The following is a 16,064-nucleotide window of genomic DNA, read 5'->3' on the forward strand; positions in this document are numbered from 1 at the left end:
TATAAATATTTGAATGCTCATGGTGTGTCAGGCATTATGTCGGGACTTGGCAAAATGCTGATAATGATAGACAAAGTCTCTCTCCTTATGCAGTTTACAATCTTGTGGGCATTTCACCATGTTGCTAAACGATTCATGTGGGAGTCATTCCAAGGGTATGTCAATAGGTAATTAATTAATGATATTTATTGGGTATTTCTTATATATTTACTCCAGTTCTAGGCTTTGTAGCAGTTTAAAAGTAAAATAGACCTTGTGCATGAGGAATTTAGAATTTAAAATTATTAAGGTTTTGTATAAAATGGCAAAGGGAGGATATTAGCAGTTTGGAGTCTGGGGGATCAGTTTGTTTGGAAGTGCCATAGATGGGGATATTGGAGATCTTTGGATGATCCCTTAAAGCCCACTTCCACTTTTCCCCATCCCCCAGGGCCCAGGATACTCTTGCCTGAAGAAAGAGTTAAAATCTATACAACTGTACGTAGATCCAGGTCCACAGCCAAGTTTCGCAGGAAGTGACAATTAACTTGAGACCTGAGGAATAAGGAATAAATAGTTGGGTGATAAGGTAGAAGACGATGCCAGGTAGAGTGAAAGTATGTGTGAAGGTCTGGAAGAGGCAAGGAACATGAATTTCAAGGCATTGATTATGCTAATATGGCTGGAGCACAGAGAATGCAGCAAGGGAGTGGTGTCAGAGGAGGCTGGAAAGACAGGAATGAAATCAATGCAGGATTTTGTTAACCTTCTTACCACAATGGCCTTGTATAATGAGAAGTGGGCCAAAGGTCCTCTGTCAGAAATAATGCCCAGGCAGGGCGTGACTCTCTGACTCTGATGTGTTATAAACTCTTTTTTGATTTTAGGTTTTGGTAATCTACACATTTGCACATGCCCACGGAAATACACAAGTAGTTATAGAAAAGAGCATTTGACATAATTACTTTTGTAGAGTATGAAGGCATCTAACGGCAAAAAGTTGGCAATTCAGGGGTGAGTGGTTATTTTTTGTTTTGGCCTTGCAGTGTGGACAAAAGGGTAAGGCAAACTGGTCTCGAGACAAAATGAATCTGCTGAAGGAGAGGGCAGATAACTAAGCATGAGGATAAAGCTTGAGAAAAGATTATTATGGAAAATAGGAAATAGTACCCAGTATAAAAAATACCCTTCCCCTTGGTGTGTGACTCAGCTCCAGTGTATAGTGAGTTCTATTCTTGCATCTGTCACAGGAAGAATCTAGAAGGAACCTCCTCCTCCTCCTCTATTAAGTTTGCAAAAGAGAGGTGAACTATCCTGTTTCTATTCTTGCAAAACAACCAAGTTTGCCTGGGAAAGTATATTAACAGGCCAATTTCAGCAGCCTACTTAAATATACAGATAGCTTTCAATTACTGGACTGGGGAGTGATGAGGATGTAAAAAGAAACCCAACAACAGATAATGCAAAAGTCATTGAATCTTGGCTTTCGAATGAATTGTATTGTTTTCTTGCAGCAGATTTGCGTTCCTAATTATGCCTTGCTGAGACTAATATTAAAATGAGTTTGCATTCCCAAAGAAGGCACATACCAGCTGGGCAGAGAAAGGAGTGGACTCAAAAACTTGCTAAGTGATGGGGGAAGGATAGTCATAAAAGAAGTGGCAAGGACTAAATATTTGCTATAATCTCCAAGAATAGTCCTCCTAGCTCCTCCCAACCTTTATAAGTAGGCTGTAGGGACACAACATGCATGTGAAATGTATTGTCACTAAATCAAGGAACCAAATGAAAGCAGGTAGAATGGGTGCAAAATAATTTCTTGTTTAGTATCATCCTGTATTTCAAAGGCCAAATTACCTTTGCTACAATATGGGATGGGAGAAGGAGAAGATCTCTTTAAAAGTTGCCTGACCCCAGGGGAATTTAAATCTTAATTATCACTTAACCCGTGAAAGCTCTGCCAGTATTATAACAGCAAGTCAGAATCATAATTAAATTTCTGCCTGTGGGTTATGTGGGTAAATCCTGTAAGAGGGGCGAATCACTTACGCAAACATTTAAGTGAGTTATAAAACCCAGGAAGACAAGAATTCCTAAGTGTTACTGGAGAATTCTAGGATCATGTCAGAAGAAGAATTTTACCACTTACTCTAGAAATGACCAAGACTGATGTTTGTGCCTGGGCAGGGAGGGATTTGAGAAAGTTCAGGTCAGAGTTCCAGAATTTATGCTGAGTCATAAAATATTAAAGCTCAAAGAGGCAGATAGACACAACAGCTAAGACTTACTGAGCACTTACTGTGGGTTCTAAGTGGCTTTGTTTTACATGGGATAACTCGTGAAACACATAGTCTAACTCTCCCTTTTAGAGGTGAAGTCTGTGGTTAAAAGGCAGCCATGCCATCTGACTAGGAATGGGCTGCACAGAACTGAACCCAAGATTTCTGTCTCCTAAACCAGGGCTTTCCTTCTAATATCAGACTTCCTTTCTGTCAACTGAAAGATCCTATCACTTGATCATACCTGCAGGCTTTTTAATTTCTTTTTTTAATTAAAAAAATGTGCTGGGGACAAAGGAAAAAACATGGACTTTAGAGCTGAATTTGCACTTCAACTCTTGCTTGCTACTTACTTCTAAGAGTTTGATCTTCTGCAGGAATACCATATCTCTCCTTGGCTTGCATTGTCTGTGACTTCCTGGAATAAAGTCCAACATCTTTGCTTGGCTTCTGAGGAGGGCCTGGTGGCTCTAGACTGTACTAATCTTGCCAGCTTCACCTTGTGGTAGTCTCCGCTCCTCACTCTCTGCCCTAGCTGCCCAGCATGTATTCAGTTCTTGGAATGGCCATGGGGCTCCATGTGCTAGGAGTGCTCACTTGCCCCTCTCCTTTTTAAAAAAAAAAAAAAGTTTTATTTTATTTAAATTCAACTAATTAGCAGATAAGTATTATTAGTTTCAGAGGTAGAGTTCAGTGATTCATCATTGCATATAACACCCAGTGCTCATTAGATGTAATGTAATGAATGCCCTCCTTAATGCCCCTCACCCAGTCACCCCAACCCCCATCCACCTCTCCTCCAGCGACCCACGTTTTGTTTCCTAGAGTTAAGAGTTTCTTATGGTTATCCTCTGATTTTATCTTATTTTATTTTCCCCTCCCTTCCCCTATGGTCCTCTGTTTTTTTTCTTAAATTCCACATAGGAGTGAAATCATAGAATTGTCTTTTTCTGATCGACTTATTTTGCTTAGCATAATAAATAAGGATAATATCCTCTAGTTCTTTCCACATTGTTGCAAATGTAAGGTTTCATCTTTTGATGGCTGAGTAATATTCCATTGTATCCCTCCCCTGATCAACGCCTTGGATCTCAGCTTCAGTTTTACTTCCTTAGGGAAGTCTTGGATCCTCAGATGGTGTCAGCTCCCTCTGTGATAAGTTTCCAGAATATCCTCACCTGTTCTCTGTGACTTATGGCCCCCCCATCATTGATTAATTGCTTGCGGTTGTTCAGTTGAGGCCCCCTTATGAGAATAGAAGCTTTGTGAGGGCAGGGACAGCTAGTCCCAGTGCTGAGGTCAAAAGAAGGCATTTAAATAGTGTATGAATGAGTGAACCCACCTCAGGCCTCAATGTTTTTTTCTGCAAAGTGGAGATAAACATTGGACAACCATCAGGATTAAATGGCATATTTATTTAAGGCTTCAGCTCACTGTTAGTAGCATAGGACTCAATAAATGTGGATTTCATTTCCTGTACACTCTTCTTTTTTTGACAATGTCCCCAAGGCACCATGCCTGCTGAAACATCTATGGAAGATGGAACGATGTTCTGGATAGTTTTAGTACAAAGTGTATTTTATGCGTTCTGAGCCTTTGAATAGCGTCGCCTGCTGATGGCATACACGGCAGCTAACTCTCCATGAACCAGCACATTTGACAAAGAAGGGCACCTCGCTCCCCAGCTGGACAGGATAACAGAGCGCTTACTGTAGGCATGATTCTCTCAGGGTCAGAACCTTAAACTAATCCCCCTGCTGAATATGGAATAGATGAAACAGGAGCAGCTGCTCTTCTCAGCTGGTGAGCTGCTGGAGCTTGGAGCAGTGTGGTTTCTAGGTGTCTTTCCCCCCAAAACCCAGACAGAGTGACAACAAGGCTGTTCAGATTTGTGCTTATGTGGAAACCTCTGGTTTTCCTTTGGAAGGAAACCCTAGTTGTCTACACCCCCCCAACCCCCCCAAGCTGGAATCCAGACTCCCTGAGGACAAGAAATTGCCTTTCTTTCTTTCTTTCTTTCTTTCTTTCTTCCTTCCTTCCTTTCTTTCTTTCTTTCTTTCTTTCTTTCTTTTTCTTTCTTTCTTTCTTTCTTTCCTTCTTTCTTTCCTTCTTTCCTTCCTTCTTTCTTTCTTTCTTTCTTTCTTTCTTTCTTTCTTTCTTTCTTTCTTTCTTTCTTTCTTTTTTCTTTCTTTCCTTCCTTCCTTCCTTCCTTCCTTCCTTCCTTCCTTCCTTCCTTCTCTCTGTCTCTCTTTCTCTCTTTCTCTCTCTCTCTCTTTCTTTCTTTCTTTCTTTCTTTCTTTCTTTCTTTCTTTCTTTCTTTCTTTCTCTTCAGGCTCTACCATGGAGAACTGTAACTCTGCTCACAGTCCTTGGCCCTTTGGCAACCCTGTGGGGAGTATGAGAGAGGAAACTGATACAAGTTTCAGCCCCTTAAAAGACAAAAAACACAAGAAAAGGCAAGATGGAGCATGTTTAGGGATGTAGGCAACTGAGAAGGCATATCAGAGATCCTTGAGGAAAAGCTATGGATGGGTCAAGTTCATGTTTAGGTTAAAGGGAACGGCTATGTTTTTAAAATTTAGTTTAAATCAATAAAGCTGGTTTTAAGACCTGCAATAGAATTAGACCTGGACCAAGACTTGCCACTTACTACTATATGTGTGATCTTGGGTAATTACTTCACTTGGTTTGCTCATCTATAAAGTGGCCATAGTGATGGTACCTATCTTATAGGCCAGTGATGGGCAAACTTGTTCTCTAAAGGACCAGATAGTAAATATTTTAGACTTTGCACCACATGTAGTCTTTTTTTTTTTTTTTTTTACACATGAAGTCTTTGTTGCTTATTCTTTCCTGGGTCTTTTTTTTTTTTTTTTAACAAACTTTTAAAAATGTACAAACTATTCTCAGCTGCCAGGCAACCCCTGTTTAGGCTTATTGCAAAGATGGAAATGAAATGAAATGAGATAACATACAGAAAAAGCTTTGTATTGGACCTGAAACATCGTCAGTTCTCAATAAACAGTAGGTATGATGATTCCCACCTAGCTAACTAAAGGTAATAAATAGCAGAAGCTTCAGACTTCTCTGTGCCAGCTGCCCTGCCCCCACCACATATCCAATAGAATGGATATTTGGAAGGACAACATGATTCATACAAATTTGAACCACTAATGTGATCCTCATTATTTGATTTGAAGCACTGGAAAATTAAATGTGGTCAAGGAAATTGGGGCCAGTGGACATTTCTGAGTGCCAGCAGCACACCAGGTCTTTGCATGCACTGCTTATGTTTATTTCACAACACTCCTGCTAGGTGGCTTTTATTGTTCCCATTGCGCAAGACAAGTGGAGGCTAGGGGAGGGAAACTACCCCTGGAAAGTAGTTCTGTCTGCCCCAGCCTCCATGCTGTACAGACATCATGGCTATACTCATGGCCCTCTGGCTCTGACATCCATTCTCTTTCTCTTTCTCTTTCTTTCTCTTTCTCTTTCTCTTTCTCTTTCTCTTTCTCTTTCTCTTTCTCTTTCTTTCTCTTTCTCTTTCTCTTTCTCTTTCTCTTCTCTTTCCTTCCCTTCCTCCCTTCCTCCCTTCCATCCTTCCTTTCCCTTTTTCTTTCTCTCTCTCTTTTTTTTAAAAGATTTTATGTATTTATTTGAGACAGAATGAGAGAATACTGAGTCAGGGTATGGGCAGAGAGAGAGAGAGAGAAGCAGATTCTTTTCTGAGTGGGGAAACCCTACAGGGGGCTCCATCTCAGAACCCAGAGATCATGACCTGAGCTGAAGGCAGATGCTCAACCAACTGAGCCACCCAGGTACCCCTCTCTTTCCCTTTCTAATGTGCACCTATTCACACCATTTTTTGTTCCTTGACCCTGGAGTCAATGGCTACATGTAGAATGGCTTTTAAATGAGTGATTCAAAGGTGGTTTCTAATTGTACACCTCCTGTGTGCTAAGCTCTGTGCTAGACACTGGAATTAGCAAAAACAACAACAACAACAACACAACAACAAAGGAGTGTGACATAACTCCTCTTATTGAAGAGCCAAAAAACCCTTCAACAGAAGGAAAAACACTACCTATGTAGCTAATGATAAATCACAAAAGTATTTTATTAGTAGTGCTCAGTAGAAAATTTGAGTCAAGGCTTTGGTTTTAGGAAGTCAGCGTAAAAATGCCTAGGTTTGTATTTAAGACATGGCTCCCTATGCCTCTCCACTCCAGTATAAAATCTTCATCATCTTCCCATTAGCCATAGAGTAAAGTTTAAACTTCTTGGGTCATATCAAGGCCTTATCCCAAAGCTCCCCAGTGGATGTGCCAAATACGTTGAGTTGGTGCTATGGACTGAGGATTGTGTCCCACCAACATTCATGTGTTGAAACCTGTTTCCTAGTGTCACGGTATTTGGAGGTGGGGCCTGTAAGAAATGATTAGGTCATGAGGGTAGAGCCCTCATGAATGGGATTAGTGCCCCTACAAAAGAGGCACTAGAGAGATCTCAGGCTCCTTCAGCCATGTGAGGTTACAGTGAGAAAATGGCCATTTATGAGGAAACAGGATCTCACCGGAGCCCTGACCTTGGACTTCCCAGCCTCCAGAACTGTGAGAAACCAATTTCTGTTGTCTGTTAGCCACCAGTCTGTGGTATTTTGTTATAGCAGTGAAAACACACTAAGACTGATGCTGACAGCCTCATCATTGACTCTGGTATATGTTACATACACGATCAGTATTCCACATGTGCCTCAACCTGAAATGGTTTGGGAAGCATTGTCCTTCACAACCTGTCCCAGACTTATCTTTCCTGCCTAATTTCCCTCAACTGTGTCAGCGCACAGTGTCTGTTCCTTGTTCCTTATACAGTCACCATATTTTCTAACCTACGCACTTTTGCTCATATGGTTCTTTCTGCTTGGAAGTCCTGCCTTACCCTTTGGATTATTTCTGCATAATCTGCAAATTCTTTAAAAGAATAACCCATAAGTTACCTCTCTCATGAAGAATTCCCTGCATCCATTGTTCTCCGAACTGTAATAGTGCTTTATCTTTTTTATGGCATATGCCACCATCTGTTGTATCCTTGGTAGTGAAAGGGGTTAGTGTTTATTCCAGCACATAGTAGGGCTCCAGTGGCCACCTGGCCAGCCTGCCTGCTTTCCCTGCTCGTCCTGTGGAATATTAGGAAATTTACTTAAATCAGTGGTTCTCAAACATAGCTGCCCATTATAATTGCCTGAAGTCGTTTTCATTTTGTTTTCTTTAATATCCTAATGCTTGTTGGGTCATACCCCAAAGCAGGGAAACCTAAAACTGTAGAGGGTGGGACCCAGCAACCACATGGAGTCAATGTGTAGCCAGGTTGTTTCAAACAACCTGAGTGTTGTTTGCAGGTTGTTCTGAAAATTCATTGTGATGTTTGCAAAAGTTTAGCACAGAGCCTGGTGCATAGTGAGTGTGCACTAACTGTTAATTATTATATTATACTTTACCCCAGCTTTTCACTTCATTGCCAACAATGACTTGCACAAAAATAGGTACTAAATAAAATAATGGTTGAATGAACAAATGCTCCTTGGGGAGGCCTAAGGGGACCAACCCCCAACACTAAGTTGTTGTAGAGAGCTGGTTTCAATGTGGAACTGAAGGTTGTGCCGGGAACAGAGGCATGGGGAAATAGTCTGTCCTGGGTATAGGCAGTGGGGAGGGTGATATTGGCTTTATGGAATTTAAAAACAATAAGAAAATCAACGACAAGTTCAAGTCCTCCTCTTCCTTCTCCTCTTCCTCCTCCTTCTTCTTCTATCACCACGCATTGAAAACTCTTAACAACACTGGTGAAAAAAATGCTTCTTGTAGGGCCAGAATTCTCTCACCATCCCTGCCCCCTCCCCCTCATCCCAGAACACCACTGGCCTGGAGCCCAGCAAGATAGGACTGAAGAGCTCTTATAGTCAGCACTATTAATGAGCTAAATGGCTTGAGAAAGAAACGAGGGAACTGTAAATTATATTTATAAATTAAGTCATACAAAGCCGGACTAAGTAATTAAACTGTGTGCCCATAATTAAATACTTGTATAGCATTTGGGCCTTGAGAGTTCTTTCTGCAATAGTGATTAGTGGTCTGTGTGGTGGGCTGACGACTCACAGAGGTCCTGGGGCAAGCGGGCGACTAAGGTCGCTGTATAAACAGAAGAATCCTTGAGAGGTAGCCATGGCCGTGGTCACGGGAATGGACAAGTGATATACAGGGTAAGAGGTGACGGGGGAGAGCCCCAGAGCCCCAGGCATACAGGATGTAGCAACAGCAGCCCGCATTAGTGAAGGGAGGCTGAGAAGCAGTGCTGTCAGGCTCAGCAGAAAGGGAAGGCCTTCATGCTTTGGCCCTTGCCAACCTTCCTTTCCTATCCTTTCCTTCACATGCCCCACCTAGAGTCACAGAAGTCAATATGCATTCTTCAAACACAGCCTGCTTTCATGTCTCTCTACCTTTGCCCCGTCCTTCCCTGCATGCTCTTCCCTTCTCCATTTGTAACCTAGCAGTTGAATCCTTTGGGAGCCAGCTCCAAGGTCCTCAGGGAGTCTTATCGAGACTCATGTGGGCAGGTGGTAAATCTTCCAGTGGTTTCCACAGCTACATTGTGGGATAAGCCTCTGCTGAATCTCCCCCCCCCCCCTTTCATCCTGGATAACCAAGCCCCTATTCTTAGTTCCTAAAAGTTCCCTGGCAGAATGGCAGGTACTTGATATGTATCTGCAGAGTGAGCAAATGAATGAAGGACAGACTTGGGAAGAAGGGGAGGTGGTATTCTCCTCTTCCTCTAGATGGGATCTAGACTGTAAGCTCTTGAGGTCAGGGGCTGTGTCTCATTCAGCTCCGTGTTGGCAGCACCCGGCATGGCGCTCGGCAGACAGAAGTTGCCTCAGGAGTCTGCTAGGTGCATAGGAGACGAGCAGAAGGAGATATACTCTGGTACGCATTCCCCTCAGCTGAGCACCCCCCCCCCCATAAATAAACTAGGTAAGAATACTGTCAGAACGAGTGTCCGTATACACTGGTGTTTACAAAACCATGACATCTATTTTAGTAAAAGTGCAGGAGGGCAGGCAAAATGCACAGGAGACCCAAGATCAAAGTGCAGTTGTTTGAGGGTGGGTGGAGGAGAGGGAGAGAGGGATGTGGGAGTCTGGGAGGCCCAGGTGTGGGAATTCAGGCGAAGGAGGAGCAGACAGTAATGAAAGGCTCTCTAGAGCAGCCTTTCAAGGAATACACCAAGAGTCCAGAGGGCACATCCTGGGAGGAACATCACCCAATATATAAGCTACATGAAGGGCAAGGGAATACTTTCAGGGTGAGAAATGGGAGAAAACTGGAGGACTGGACCAAGCGGTGCTGCAAGGAGTCCAGGGGTGAGGCCCAGCTGTTTGCATTACTCACCTGCACCACAAATGGTGCAGAGACACACCAAGTGTTGAAATCCACTGGTAACAGATTCAAGACCTGGGACTGTGCACTCTCGTAGTGCTGCCTGGGTGGGTGACCTTGACATAGCTCTGAATCTTCATTTCCTCTTCTGAATAATGGAGATGATAAGTGGATGTAAGTAGGGGCTGGCACACAGTAAACACTCAGTGAATCTCAGCAGGAATAATTATAAAAGACACACAGTTTGACATTCTAGCTGATGCCATGTTTTTCTGCATCCTTCAACCCCAGGGAGGGAAATGCTAAAAGGACCTCGACATTCCTTTTTCATCACTAGCAGAAGCAGGAAGCTGGATGGGAGAGAACTAGGCTCTTTCTTTCTTTCTCTTTCTTTCTTTCTTTCTTTCTCTTTCTTTCTTTCTTCTTTCTTTCTTTCTTTCTTTCTTTCTTTCTTTCTTTCTTTCTTTCTTCTTTCTTTCTCTCAGATTTTATTTATTTATTTGGGAGACAGAGGGAGCAAGAAAGGGGGGGAAGGGCAGAAGGAGAAACAATTAGGGGTGAGGTCGTGGTCCTCAGAGTCCCCAAGGGCTGTGTGCCCTGCACTGGGAGAAGGGCAGGGAGGCAGTGGACACAGAGCGGAGGGGAATGGCTCTGGGCCTTGCAGCAGCCACAAGACATCTATCAGGGCCCAAGGCAAGGGAGAAAAAAAAACTGCAACAGGACCTCCATGCAGCATGGAGCCATTTGTCTCCCTGTAGCCCTGCATCACACACATGAATTGCATTTGGTGCTGTAATGTTTTATCAGAGCAGATGTCCTACGTGTAAATCCCCGCAGGATCAACCCTTACAGCCTTGATGAAATTGCAGGAAAAGCCCTGCACTCTCTGCCTGAGCCCTCATATTCACTTAGGTCATCTGTAATTTGAGGAAATATGTTTTTCAATACCCCGAAGCTCTTTTCTATGTTTCGATCTCTGTCTCTCTGTCTCTGTCTCTCTCTATTCCCCCAAAGACATATTTTTCTGTAAATACTGCAGCTCGGCTGGCTCTGAATCACAGATCAAAGCATTTCTTCTTCATTCATCTTTTGAGGCTAAATTGCAATTTCTAACATCTGTGGTTTTCACTAATCTGGTTCTGTGGCATCTAGCTTGAAATCAACAGAAAGCAGCTCACAATAACCCACTGAAGCTGCCCCGATGCAAACGGGGAGCGTAATCTGAGCACAGCATTGTGGCGTGTCGGGAGCCACAGGTAGAACTATTCAGGGCCTTTATTATACCCAACATTAATCTTGGTAAACAACTTGTTTTGATGAAAGTTGAAAGCCAGATGAAACAAGGAAAATTCACGGTTATCAGACAACAAAACATGATCCCTCCCTCCTCCCACCCCTTCCTGCACTTTCCAGCGACATCTGAGGCTTGGTCTATTTGGACCAAATAAAGGGAGGGCAGAAGTCGGGCTGCTTCCCTCAGAGAACGTGCCCAGAGACGGTTCCGGAACTTGCTGGGACTCAGACATTCGCAGAGCCGGGTCAGAGTCTGGGACCTGGGAGGAGTCCTGGGGAGTTACAAGGAGCTTTTTTGTTTTTTGTTTTTCTGCTCAGAAGAAAACATTCCTGAAGGCAGTTGTTACGGCTTATTATTGAACCTGGTTGCTTGTCTCCTGGGGATGGGGCCGACTCTGTGCTCACCCTTAGCTTTCTGGGTGAAACGCTGTATCTTAGCAGCTCCAGGGCCTGGGGGGAGGGGGGTGACAGACGAACACACCTGTGTTGATGAAGACCCCGGGTGGTTAAACACATCATTGAGGTAAAAAAAAAAAGAAGTTTTAAGTCAATGATTAGTTTTCCTTTTTATATTTGCGTTACTTTAGTTTACATTATGTTTATACTGCATTATATTGCATTATTTCTATTTTTACAACAGTTTGCTACAAATGCTGGATAAAACAGTGTGGTATGAATTATCTTTACTCTCGGTAAATTTCTCTGGGAGACTTTAAGGAGCTCAGTTGTCACTTAGGCCCAAGCTATGGAAGGCTGATGATCTGGCATCTTTAAGTCCTGAGAGTGCCTCTGGGTTTAATTTCAGGCCCAACTGCCTCCAGGCTGCTAGAATCTTGTCCTACTTTCCCAGGGGCAGGAGCCAGTAGAGATCTTGTTTGATCTTCTGCAGTGGGGGGGGCGGGGGGGGGCGGGGAATATAGTAACCAAAGAAAGCTGGGGGGTGTGTGGCAGATGGGAGAATCTGTACAATTCCCCAACTCAATCTGCCCTGAGAAGGAGACACATCACTCTAACACTGTGTGGTGTGCCTCAGTTTACAAAGCAATTTCAGATCAAAATGTCCTACATAAGGTAAGCAGGGTAGGCGACATTATTTTCATTTCAGAGGTTAAGAAATCCCTGAGAGATGAAGGTAATTACTGGCTTATGATTACTCAGCTACTCTGTGGCAAAGGGAAATCTCCAGATTCAGAGCTGTTCCTCATTTGAGTTTGCCCGTGGAGAGCCATGGGGCTAATCACGGATTAAGCCCAGGGCCGGGTACTCACAGGTAACGCAAGTCACCCCCAGATCCCCGTTAAGTGAACAAGGTAGGTGTTATCTTCCCCTTTCGCACATGGGTAAACTGTGCAGAGAGAGGCAGAGAGAATTGAGCTATAGAAGATATGAGCGTCTTTCCCAATGCCACACAGCTGGTAAGTGGCAGAGCTTGCATCCAACACAAGCCTTATGGTTCTAAGTCCAGTGCCTTTTCTATGCCACCTTTCTGGATACTGGAAAATCAATCTGGAAATAAAGAAAAAAAATTCTTTTGCTCTCCCGAAATATCTGGGTTGATTGCCTACAATAAGAAACTGATGTAAAGTTAAGAGTCGACTTTTCTATAGAGATGGAAGATTACAACGAATAGACTTGCCCCAATTATGTACAGTGTAATCGTTTCCCTTCCTGTTCAAGACAAAGGTTACTTTGTGGATGTGCTATGGAAATGTGGTGTGGGAGATGATTTTGTAATGAACTGGAAGAGGGTTGCCAAGGTCAGACAATTGATGGACTGGGAGAGGGCAGGGCGAGGTGAGGAGGAATGCGGTGGACTCAGAAGTCTGATAAAGAAAAAAAGTTTGGGGAAAAGCAGGCTGATTAAAAGCAAGGATTGGAATCACACCGAATGATAAAAAGCATAGCAATTGATAGATGCCGGGAGACGGTTGAGCCCAGAGCAGAGTGGTTTTTAGGCTCTGACGCAAGCAAGAGACTCTCTCTCTAAGGTTGTATGGACACACCTTCATTCTCTTAACCTGAAGCCTAGTTTAAGTGCCCTGGGCCTAGAGAGAAGGCAAAGGGATGACTTATAGCATCATTCATTACGCTCAGCCTGTCAGTGAGGCAGAGAGAATTGGGGCTTGTTTGGGGGCAGATAGAATGGAATCCAGGAGAGCAAGGAATTGTCATTTTGGGGTCTCCAATTTGGGTCTGGAAGGAGGTTTTGTTTGGAACCCAGGGAGAAAGCCTGGGTTGAAGCCTAAAAAGCCAAGGCCTAGACAGCCAGGTCAGGAGCAAGCAGCTTGGGCCAGGATCTCACCTGCTGGGTGGGCCCACGCAGGGTGAGGACTGGCGAGTAACCTGAGGACACTACAGTTGGCCCTTGAACAATGTAGGCGATAGGGGAGTCAATCTCTGCACTGTCAGATTCTGTATACACCTTAAAAAAAATCTGCATATACCTTCTGACTCCCCTAAAACTTAACTACTGATAACTAACTGGTGATGGGAAGCCTCACCGAAAACCTAACCAGTTGACAAGCATGTATTTTGTATCTTGTATGTATTATATACTGTAATCTGAGCTAGAGAAGAGAAAATGTTATTAAGAAAATCATAAGGAAGAGAAGATACATTTACAGTACTGGACTGGACTGTGAGAAATCCGTGTATAAGCAGACCTGTGCAGTTGAAACCTGTATTCTTCAATGGTCAATGGTATTTATAATTTGCTTATCAGTAAATATCATGTACTCTGAAAAGCCTGTTTTGTAGTCAAGTAAATTGTCTCTTAATGGCTTCCTGAGAGCATTCTGCTCCCTGATTCGTAGCAGAAGGAGGAATGGGGGCAAGGGAGGATGCCAAACTATCATGCCAACACCAACATGACAACTCCAAGGAGAGAAGCAGATTGTACCTGCCATCGAGAAGGGAGCGGAGGCTGAGGGCATGCCCAGGAATTAGAGTCTCAAAGCCTAAAGCCACCTTACTGAGGACGGTCCTATTATTGTCATCTAGAGGAAATTATTGGGATGTCTTATTTCAACCTCATATTTTTTGGCGAGACTTTACGGGTTATGACTTGGCATCAATTTAAAAATAAGTGGGCTCTTTTAGAAACACTCTGTTCTTTAACTTTTTGGGTGTTTCTCAAAGATATCCTGTCCATCTGGTCCTGCAAAGGTAGGGAGTCAGGGAAGTGGATGTGTTAACTCTGAAGTTGGCCTTACCTCGGAAATAGGAGTGGAACTGGCTGTCCTACATTCTCTTCTTTAAAATAAGAAAAGGCACCTGAGAAATTATTCATTCTTCCCCATGTGATATCCTGGGGGATATAACTGACAGGTTGATTTAGACGAAGAAAAGATAAAAACAAAGCCACTCAGGAAGAATCTTTTCTCTCTCTCTCTCTTTTTAAGATTTTATTTATTTATTCATGAGAGACAGAGAGAGAGAGAGAGAGAGAGAGGCAGAGACACAGGCAGAGGGAGAAGTAGCCTCCATGCAGGAAGCCAATGCGGGACTGGATCCCAGAACTCCAGGATCATGCCCCAAGCCAAAGGCAGATAGATGCTCAACCGCTGAGCTACTCAGGCGTCCCAACGAAGAACCTTTTCTGCAGAAGCTAGAAACAGACCATATAGTCAAGATTTGTTGAATGACATTTAACATTCACTAAACACCTATCAAAACCCTGCTTTGCAGGGTGCCTGGGTGACTCAGTTGATTAAATGTCTGCTTTGGTTCAGGTCATAATCTTAGGGTCCTGGGATTGAGTTCTGTGTCAGTTTCTTCACTTAGCAGGGAATCTGCTTCTCCCTCTCCCTCTGTACTCATTCTATCTCTCACTCTGTCTCAAATAAATAAATAAAATCTTTAAAAAAAAAAAAACCTGCTTTGATCAGGAGTTATGTTTGCCCCATGGGCTGAGGGATGGACAGTTGCTTCCTTGTATAAAGACAAACTTGTGAACCATGAACATGAAGCAGAATCAAATAGTAAGTGGAAATACTGGCTTTGGGAGGTAAAACTGGAGTTTCAATGAATTTTGACCCATGTCAGTCTAAAACTATCTTTTCTGGCTGTGATTTTTAAAAAACTGTTAACAGAGCTTTATTCTTATATCCTCATAATCTCACAAAACATTGTAACAAATACAAATACTGTAGGCACCTCTTTTTTTTTTTTTTTTTTTACTGAGGCATGATTGACATAAAAGATTATATTGGTTGCTGGTGTACAACATAATGATTCCATATTTGCATATATTGCTAATTCATCCCCATAATTAATCTAGTCAACATCTGTCACCATACATCATTACAAAATACTTTTTCTTGTAAGGAGAACTTTTAAGAGCTACTCTCTTTAGAGTAGGTGCCTGGGTGGCTCAGTTTGTTAAGCATCTGACTCTTGATCTCAGCTCTGGTTGTGAGTTCAAGCCCTGTGTTGGGCTCAGTGCTGGGCGTAGAGCCTACTTAAAAAGTGATCCATTCTCTTTAGCCACCTTCAAGTGTGCAAAACGGTATTATTAACTATACTCACTATGCTGTATATTACATCCCTATGACTTATTTATTTTGTAAGTGGAAGTTTGTACCTCGTGATCCTCTTCACCATCTCACTCCCCATCCCCACCTTTGGCAACCACCAATCTGTTCCCTATATCTAGGAGCTAGATTTTTGTTTGTTTGTATTGTTTCATTTAGATTTCATATATAGGTGATTTGTCTTTCTCTGTCTGACTTATTTCAATTAGCATAATGCCCTCAAGGTCCTCTATGTTAAAAATGGCAAGATTCCATTCTTTTTTATGACTGAATTATACCTATCTATCTCACATTTTTAAATTTCTTTTGTTGGTCATTGGACTATTAGAGTTGTGTCCATGACTTGGCTATTGTGAATAATACTTTGTGAACATGGAGGTGCAGGTATATTTTCAAGTTAGTGTTTTCATTTTCTTTGGATAAATACCCAGAAATTAAATTGCTGGATCTTATGGTAGATTTTTTTTTTTAAGATTTTATTTATTTTTTTATTTTAGAGGAAAGAGAGAGCATGAGCTGGCAGGTGGGGGTGGGGAGCAGACTCCACG

The 16,064-nt window shown here is 42.8% G+C and overlaps 1 protein-coding gene across 7 annotated transcripts in view; it reads left to right on the top strand.

Annotated features, from left to right (window-relative positions):
• LOC144295094 (uncharacterized) overlaps nucleotides 1-16,064 on the top strand; it is a 63,767-nt gene that overhangs the window by 6,105 nt on the left and 41,598 nt on the right. The window lies entirely within an intron of this gene.

The sequence above is a fragment of the Canis aureus genome, chromosome 23 (genome assembly GCF_053574225.1).
Source record: "Canis aureus isolate CA01 chromosome 23, VMU_Caureus_v.1.0, whole genome shotgun sequence".
In the NCBI taxonomy this organism is placed as follows: domain Eukaryota; kingdom Metazoa; phylum Chordata; class Mammalia; order Carnivora; family Canidae; genus Canis; species Canis aureus.